The following is a 10164-nucleotide window of genomic DNA, read 5'->3' as shown; positions in this document are numbered from 1 at the left end:
GGGCCGAGCCGAGCCTGGGAGAGGTTCCATACGTTAACAGTGCAGAAGAGCTAGGTCTTGTTTTTGTTAGGTAAAAGAGCTGTGCAAAATGCCCTCCTATTCTCAGCTCAGAACTTGCCCCCCATGCCCTGCAGGTTGACAGCTCTCTCTCCATTTCGTTTGCTCTCTCTGGTGGAGTTGCACTGCAATGGATTAAGAAGAGGTTAACTAAATGCAGTAGAAAGCCAATAAACATATTCCTCCACATTCCCTACGGAAGCAATCAGGGTTGTTGCACTTGGGTAAATAAAGCATAGTGAGGGTGGGTGGCCAGATCTCATACAATCCATTATAAAGCATGAACCTTCTGGGCCTGGATAAACTCCCCTCCTGTTGCTCTGATCTGAGGGCTGTTAATGCTGTAGCTAATGCATAAATCTCCGATCTCCATCATTAGCACGGATTGCCCAAGCTGGGCAGCAACAATTCTCTGTCACCCATTGAAATGAACAGAAAGGCTCCATCTGACTTCAATGTGCTTTGGATCAGGGTTTAAAGACCTAATATTAGGCAAAAGATCAGTGTAAGGGTGGGTTATAAAGAACTAGATTTCAACGCACTTGTTGAAATAGGTTTCCTTTATATTCTCGTATTATTATTTATGATTTGTAGCGCAGTAGCACTTAGGAGCCCCAATCATGGAACAGGACCCCTTGTGCTAGGCGCTGTACAGACACAGGTCACAAAGACAGTTTCTACCCCAAAGTGTAAGACAAGGGGCAATAGCTGGGTACAGACAGAGGGGAAATGCAAGGAAACAATGAGACGATATTGGTCAGCCTGCTAGACCATGGTTTCAGCACACCACCTCCCTAAACCACTGTTGAGTATTTTGTAGTTGAGTTTTAAAGAGGGATTGGAAGCAAGACAACGAGCTGGCTTTGCTTCTTTTCAGTCACGAGCGCACGTCCCCACCTAAAAAGACCTCCAATCACTGAGCTAAGCTTCAGAGCCCCTTAAAAAACAAGGGCCAGAGATCTATAACATGCCAGGCCAAGCTGAAAACAGAGCTGCCCCAAGAATGAGGCATCTGCTCAATGTGAGGATCAAATAAACAGGAAGGGTTGGATTTGGTTTTTGGATGCTTTTGAAAGGTACCAGACTGACAATGGTGGTAGCCAGAGCTCTCTGTTTCTCCATAGCATGTGTGCAGCCAATAATGGGGAAGGTGTTAGCTGCCCCTTGCTAATGTACCTCAGTCCTGTCCGCTTTGGAGTTGGACAACATAGTTCAGTCTCCATCCAGTCCTTGGCCTCTCAGTTAAGATTGCCGGTTAGTACCAGCTGCGCTGTTCACTAGAGATCACCAACTCAGTTCAGGTAGGCCCCCAAACGTAGTTTGTATTTGTATTACAGTAGCACCCAGGATCCCACTCCCAACCAAGATCAGGGTCCCACTGTGCTTGGTGCTGTACAGCCGCATTGTGAGAAACCCTCCCTGCCCTGACGAGTTTATAATCTAAATAGACAAAAGGTGGGATGGGAAGCAGAGGAAATGGCATGTCCAAAGTCAGGCAGCAGAGCCACGAAGAGGACCAGTCTAGCATTGTGCTCTTATCCACTAACACGCTGCCTGCCGTAAGCAGCTACAATGTTGGGCCACCCCTTAGCTGAGCTAGATGGATTCAAATACGCAGCATTGAAGAGAAAGGTTCCAGGTTCCATTACCAGGCCCCAGGCCCTGATCTAAAGAACCCCTGAGACTCTGAGGTGAAATGAGAGTGTCTGTAGCTTCTGTCCAAGATGCATTTCCTTTGCATCTGGGCATTGGACAAATCACAAGAGAAAAATATTCATTTAAATATATGGAGATATACACCTATCTCCTAGAACTGGAAGGGACCCTGAAAGGTCATTGGGGCTGGCAAATGATTGTAATATGATCCCCCTACCTTCACTAGCAGGACCAGGTACTGATTTTGCTCCAGAGCCCTAAGTGGCCCCTTCAAGAATTGAACACACAACCCTGGATTTAGCAGGCCCATGCTCAAACCACTGAGCTATCCCTCAGGTTTCTCCCTCAGTTGCTCTTTGACATTCACAAATCCTGCAGTCTTGGAGCCGAGTGTAACTCATGGATGCTGTCCCTCTCCAGTGGCTGGTGCACATAAGACATTCTGGGTCAGACCCTCAGCTGTGGTAAAATCAGCATAATTCCCCCGGCTGCAATGGAGTTACAACAATTTACACCAGTTGCGGTTCTGACCCTAAGAGTCTATTACAGCTGCCAGCCAATAGAATCATTTCTTTAGCTCCAGTGGTAAAGGCTTGTGCTTTTACCAGTGTAGGTCTTGGGTTCAAACCCCAGTGTCGGTCCAAGCAGACAGACCTATCTTCTTCCAGTGATAAGAACAGAAAGAATTATAAATACTTAAGAATCGCCTGAGTTAAATTCTGTATTCAAAGGCAATCATTCAAACTAGCTGTAATTGCCCCCGGAATCCTTTAGTCTGACACTTCAGTGTCCCTGAAAACTGTGACTTTTTATCCTTCTACAAACTGATATCTACAACGGGCAAAATACAGTACGCTTGGCTGGCTGAATATGTCAATAGCACAAAATAGGGCAAAAAAACACTCAACTGAAACTGATCATTGCTTTGTGTTCCACACTCAACAGCCTTGTGGATTAGCCCTTTGTTCACATTTAGCTCAGGCTTTCCTAAAGTCTGGGAAGATTAAGAATAATGGGCCAAATCCTCAGTGATGTAAACCGACACAGTTCCTTTGAGTTTGATGGCCTGTTACATCGCAGCAGTCGGTGTATTGTTGCCCTTCTGTGGAGCAGTAGCAGATTTCAGGGCCTTGTAGGTCAGTTTCCTCCTTTGGAGGATGAATCAACTACACAGATCCTGTGTGTTTTCTTGGTGCAACTTGTTTACTTATTCTATATACAGATATACACACCTGTCCTTGAACAGAGGTGGTCACAAAGAGCAAGCACACAATCCCCTCTTTCAGAAATCTCAGCCCAAACACTAGTGCTGGGTTGCCAGGGAGCAACTGCACCAAGAATTGATTGTTGTTAGAGAGATCAAGGCAGAGTGCAAGCTCTTCTGTTGTTTGCAGAAAGGTCCCTCAAATAAATAAATAAAATCCAGCATCAGAAACTAACCATACTGCATTTCTTTGAGGACTGAACACTGATCATATACTAAGAACAAAAGCTTGGAAGACTATATGCAATAGCTCCATCTGGGGACGCCTGCTGTAACAGTATATCCAAAGGGATCCCATCACCCACTATTGACATGCAGCCAACTGGACAGACAGAGAGGAATACAGTTGGGATTGGAGAAAGAATTTAGATAGGTGGAGTGTAAAACAACCCAAATTAGGATTTAGCCAGGCCACCAGAGTTAATTTACCACCATGACTCATACAAGAAGGTCATGGGCTTTCCAGTGAGCACCAGAGCTCAGCACGATGGTATTACAATCATTTGCCAGCCCCAAGAATGTACAGTGCAGTATTGATTTGTACCATGGCAGAAATGTCTGGGGGTGCTCTTTGTTGTCGACACTATCCAGGGCATCCAGCACGCCAGTGAAAGAGCCAGGAACAGACCCCAGAAGTCCTAACTCCCAGGGTCTCCCTGTGATTTTCCCGTCGGTCAAAATAATCCCACTCTATTGAGGGAATAAGCTGTGCTGTGTTGTGTGAGGTGGCCTGTCCACTTTCCTATTCCCTCACACCTCCATTCCATAAGAGGTACATTGTGCATTTGGCCAGTTAACCAGCACGTGGAATATCTGTCTATTAACAAACAAAGGAAGAAAGACAAACAGACGACCAGCATTCCTCGAGGAGCAATGCTGGGGAAATTGCTAGTGGATAAATCAGTTGCAAACATACCACAGCCTATTCTTTTTTTTCAGCGGTGTGAGGTTTCGGAGTGTGGCTATCAAGTGTGTACTTGCTGGCAAGGCCAGGCACTGTGCTCATGGGAAATACCCCGTTTTCAAAAAAAGCAAGCATTTAGATCTACTAAATACATCCCTTTGTAGCTCAGATGATCCAAAAATTGCCTCAGCCTCCACTGTTTACTTTAGAAACAACAGAAAAAGAATGTGGCTCTCAGTCACGTGTATTCTGGGCTTCCTTTTTTTTTTTCAGAAGGGTAATTAGAGCTCCTTTCATGGCTAATTAAATTCTCCAGTGAATGAAAGCATTTTCTGGAATGAAAGTCAGCTTGTTTCACTTTGTGCGAAGCACGGCTCTTGTGCATCTACTACTCCAGTTTTCTGCGGACGTTGGCTGTATTTCTTAAGTGCCTTCGTGTCATCACCACATAGTCCTTTATGAGTGATTGTCTAATGTACGTGGCTGGTGTCTCTGGGCACCACTGGATGGAATCAGACTTGTCCACGTGTGAGAATCTGTCGCCCCCTTGTGGTTGGTTCACAAAGTGGGGGTGAACTTTAATAATATTGCCAAAACATCATGTATCCCGTGTCAACCTTCTGTCGTAGGAATGTTCCTTTAACTGAACTGGCCGAGACCTGGTCCTGAGTTCTAGTCCCTATGTTGCATGTTTGCAGTTTTGCTGGTGACCTACCTGTATCCAATTAGGGATACATGAGATCACGTCCATGTGATTTGATTTTTTTTCTGTGCCTTCTGCTTCTACTGCTTCCTTTTGTAAGAGAAAATAGGCACATTTTTCTGTTATTTTTTATTGCTGACATGATGCCTACCTTGACAATGTGTGGCAGGCACAGCAAGGTCTGCTAGCAATCAAGAAGGATGTACTAGAGACATTCGCAATGAAGTCCACTGGATACAGGCCTGTTCCCGCTTCCATTGAAGTCAGTGGCAACTCCCGTTGTCTTTGATGGATGCAGCCATAGGCCCTCACTGTGTGCAGAGCTGATGGAATGCTGATCAAATACATTTTTCGGTGAATTTCAGCCAATTCTACTACTGATCAGCTGATCAACAACTATTAATTGAATACATAATTCAGTGAACAAAGTAAAAATTCCACACTGCTCCTTCTGCGCAGAACAAACTCCCAGTCCCAGTTCACTAAGACACCTCTTCCCCTCATTCAAATCCCCATATCTTCCAGAGTGCCCTCAAGAAGGGAGCATATGGCAATGAACAAGAAAGGGGGGGGGGTGGAAACCAAGAAGGACCCAGTTCTGTCACCCTTAGTCATGCTGCATAGATCAGCGAGTAGCCCCTGGTGTCTAACTTTTGGAGTAAGGCATGACTAAGGACTTATGGACATGAGAGAGTGGTACCAGTTTACCCAATTTAGTTCTAGTGGTGCAAACCCTTTTGTGAATGCTCTGATTTCTATTTAACAGTGACTTATTTCAGTTTCACTTAAATTGGTTTAAAAACCAACTGAGGTTAAGCTAGTGCAAACTTTCTAATGGGGTTGACAAATCCTAAGAGCAGAAGACTCAGCCCTGAAGTTATCCCCTGCTCTGGGTTCCCATTGCATCTTCGCAGCTGGGTGATTATGTTTTATACTGTACGTTCTTTGGGGCAGGGTAGGTCTTTCCTGTGTGTTCTGCAGCAGGCTGGGCTTACCGGCCGTGCTAAGCATGTAATAAATCATCCTCACGGTGAGAACGGCAGCAGATGCCTTTGGAGAGAGTCCATTTCAAAGGCAGATTCTTTCCCTCTCGGACACTGGCTTTCCTGTTTATTCCTCTCCAAACCCCAGTAGACGGCACTAGGCTCTTCATCATCTTTTGACATGTAAAGTATTCATCTACAATTTGCTTCCCATCCTTTCCCAGTGGTGAATACCATCATGTTTCCTCGCCCACTGGAATGCTTCGCACTCAGACAAGCTTCCAGCTTGGCATTCTCTTGTCCATTATGTCGTTGTCCCACCGGTGGGTGGGGAGGAAATGAGGCCCACGCACTTGAAGAGAAACCAGAAACCAGGTGCCACTTCACGGATGATCAGAAGCAAGTTGCCCTAGGAATCAGCTGCATCCCACAGATTACTTATGATATTGTATTGGGCAGCCAAGCAAGGGAAGACATCCCAGGGTGTTTGTGGTGGTGGTGGTGGTGGTCCCCTGGGTCTGATCATGGGATAAAATCCTGGAGCAACTCCAGTAGATTTGGGTACATGTGGAAAGGGGACGGGGTCTGAGCAATTGCAATGAGGGGGGAGATCAGCGGTTACGTCTTTCTTGTTTCACCCGTGCTGCTCCAGTTGCCAGTTAGTTCCTGAAATATGAGCAGCAACAGACAGTGAACTGAGCAACAGCGCTGCAAATCCTAGCAGGCTTCTGCTGTTAGCAGGGACCTTGGCTTGTATGTGCCCAGGGTCCAATGGGAGATGAACTGACTCTCAAGGAGAATGCTTTTCCTCCATCCTCTCCACACCCAGAGAAGGGACTCCCCCTTGCACATTCTACCCACACCCCAGTAGAGGAGCTCCCTGGTTCTGTCAGTGGCATGGAGCTGGGATGTCAGGGGAAGGCAGAGATACATTTAGTATTAAAGCCATTGCACCATAGTTAGGTGCTGGGGACCTTTGATATTCTTCCCTCATTCCCATGCTACGTTTCACAGGTGCCATTTACCACAGGTTCTTAGATCATATCCTAGGTGCTCAGATACTGTGTTGATACAGGTATAGGTAGAGTAATCCTCTAATGGTGGGTCTGAGACCCAGACGCTTCGAATATGTAACACACACACCCACACACACACACACACACACACACACACACAGACCCTGCGATGTGCACCATAGGTTGAGTGCTACGTTGTTGTGGGGAAAATGGCCTCATCTGTGGGTAACTAAGCCATAAGGCCTTGATTGAGGTAGGAAAACTTCTGCAGTTTCATTGGAGCTACCAGTGCTGGAGGCCTGTCTACCAGCAATCTTATCCACATGTTATCTGACCCTCTTCAGTTCAGGGTAAAATTCCCAGCTCCGGTCTCTAATCCAGCTTCCACCCATGCTAAATTTGAATTTAAAAAACGCTTACAGAGTTTCCTATGTAGATGGATCCTTAGAAGCTGTTTGCCACTTCCACCAATCTTCTGAGGTGCTACAAAGAAAGGAATATGCTTCCCATAAAGGTCCTTATGTAGCAGGCATGGTCAGCAGAACCAGAAGTCAGTGACCATATGGGGACCAGGCTTAGTGGCAGTGGACACTGGTGATTTTCCATAGTGTCTCATTCCTGCTAGGAAAGTTGATGAAACTTTCCCCTGGCCTTTCTGAGTGCAGAGGGGAGAGAATAATCCTGTCCTGAAAGGTTTAATATTTACTGCTGAATGTACCAGGAACAGCTTCCCATTCTATTGATGCCAATGACATGTGCCTGGTAGCACAGAAGGGCTGTGGGTGAAGAGCAGCAAAGCAATCACACACGTTTCCCTATTTCCCTTCTACTGTTTCCTTCTTTCTTTCTTTTTCCCAAATATGGGGCCAGATCCTCAACTGGTATAAACAGGTGCAGCTCCATTGAAATCAATTTACACCCCCGGAGAACCTGCCCAATGCTATTCATTAGGGCCAGCCCAGCAGCCCGTAGAAGCGGATCTGAAGAACGTGGTATTTTCTGCCTTAACCAGCATGTGCAAGGATGGCTTTACTCTGCTTGCGTTTCCCTCCACTGTCTGACACCCTGAGAGCAAACCAGCAGTGTTTCACTCAAGCACATCTCCCTCCCCACTCCCCAGCCCCTCTAAGAAGTCTGGCTTAACAGATGACTGCTAATGATCAAATGAGCATGCCAGATCTCGCTAGGCAGTCATCTTTTCTGAGCAAACACAATAAAGAGCCCCGTCTTCTCTTGTCAAAATGTGTTAGGTGCCTGCAGCTGGTAGAATAGCCCCAAGTTGTGATGTGACACATTTGCTGTTGTAAAATTGATGTTATCACTCCACGGGGGCGTTGCATTCAAAGCAAACAGACCCCACTCTAAAGGGATATTGGTAGTGACTCATTTCACTAAATGTGTCTTAGCTCAGGGCTGTAATATTTTCTTCGAATGTAATCATTAAAGCACCATTCTCATGGCCATGGGGCACTTTCCATCCCGAGCCCATCTGTGCACGCTGTACATACAGACAGAGGCATCCCACCTCTCATGATGGGATGGGGCAGTAGGTCCCGTCCCTCTGATATGTTTGATGGAGGGCCCAGAGAGAACAGAACAGAAGCAAAAGCAGCATTAAGGGAAGAGACACCAGTCAGTTAACAAAGCAACTGAAAGAGAAATCCTCAACCAGTTAACATCACTGCATCCCATGTCAGCAGCGCTGTTGTGTCGTCTGTTTCACACTATGTTGAATGTGTCCTTCAGACACATCCATAGTGAGGTGGCAACAGCTCCCACCTAGGGTGACCAGATGTCCTGATTTTATAGGGACAGTCCCGATTTTCGGAGCTTTTTCTTATATGGGTACCTATTACTCCCCACACTCTGTCCCGATTTTTCATACTTGCTGTCTCGTCACCCAACTCCCACCAGAACTATGGAATTTTATCTATTGGATCAACAGCTTGAAAGGGGATAAGATCTAATTTAGATGGGCAGGTTGAATACCGCAGGAGGCTGTCTTTCATTCTCTGTAGAAGTGGGTCTTCAGATGGGAGCTGAATGCAGAGGAGATGGTGGCTTTGCAGACCAATGTTCCATTCCTGGGAGCAGGGAGTTTGATTGTGGGAGAAACTGAGCTGGGTTAGGTTTTGTTTTGCAAAACTGAAATACATGCTCTTCGGCCAGCTAGGAAACTGACCTCTCCTCTCTGTTACTAATTGATCAATGAAATTTTCCTCCCCCTGCAACTCCCCTGCAGGAGGCCAGCACCCCCCCATGCATTCAAAAATCCTGACTCCGGCCTCCCAAAATCATAAAATGGCCTTTAAAAACCATGAGATTATTAAACATAATCTATGCAGGGTTCTTTGTATTGGCCTTCTAGAATTGGAGGCTTTTGGGGGTTCACAATTTCACGCTTTTCTCTGCAGCCACAAAAAACATATTTATTTCTTTTAAAGGAAAGCTGAGATGCTCACATCATCACAGGAATCCGGAAGCTGGAGCTTTAAGAACACCCCAGAGTCTCAGCCTCGTGATAAAATGGTGAGCATTGACCACGCTGCAGTCCCACTTAAATTGCATTTCAAAGACTTAAATAGTGCCTATGTCTTTTGCTAGTCCTCTGATTTTAACTCAATATGAACAATTTTAAAGGCACTATGCAAAGGTAGGTCAAGATTTAGAGTTAAATGCCTTCACTCTGAGTGTTCTTGGAAATACGTCGCTTTCAAAACTGAGCTCTAGTCATTCCCAGCCCCCTGCACACACACACACCTCCGAACACTGTGTAAGACAAGTAGAGTTTTTATCCAGGCGTCAGGCCAGCATAAAACAAAAATACTGTGTTAGAGTCAGAACGGACATGATCTCATGTTGAGAGAACTGGAGCTACCAAACTACACTTGTTTGTTTAGTAAAGTGTGAGCCGTTATGTGTGAAATTGCAGGTCGACCGAGTCAATTAACTTCATTCTGCCATGAAATATCAGAGATCCTGACAGTAAAATGCTGATTTCATACATTGGCTGGTTCAGCCAAGAAGTTAGCTCATGCATCTCCTCAGATACAAGATGGAGGAACTCCAGAGGACTAAGAACCAGGATATTCCTATCCCAGATCTGCCACTGACTCTTGTGGTGGCTCTGGATATGTCATTTGACTATTCTCTGCCTCAGTTTTCCCATCTGTAAAATAAGGATAATGATTCTGACCAGTCTCGTGGGACAGTTATGAGAATTAATTGGTTAATGTTTGCAGAACTTGTAGATTTTAAAGCCTGAACGGAACCATTGTGACCATCTACACAACGCAGGCCATTGCAATTCACTGTAGTCAATTCTTGCTTTGCAGATGAAAAGTGCTATGGACGCGCATTCTCTGTTTGGCTTCAGACTCCACTGCCTGTGCTTGTGGCTTTAGGTTGTAAATTTGTTGGTATGTTCTTCGGCGGTCTGCTGTATTCTTACTACGGATCACCCATGATACAAGAGTTCTGTGCATTTACGGCTCAATAAATAACGTTCATATGGCTAGCGTGTAATTGGGCGCTCTGTCCATGCAGGGAAGTAAGAGCTGGGCATACAGGAATGTGCAAAG

This window comes from Terrapene carolina, unplaced genomic scaffold (genome assembly GCF_002925995.2).
Source record: "Terrapene carolina triunguis isolate 2854851 unplaced genomic scaffold, T_m_triunguis-2.0 Scaffold714, whole genome shotgun sequence".
Taxonomy (NCBI): domain Eukaryota; kingdom Metazoa; phylum Chordata; order Testudines; family Emydidae; genus Terrapene; species Terrapene triunguis.
This window is presented reverse-complemented; position numbering follows the sequence as displayed.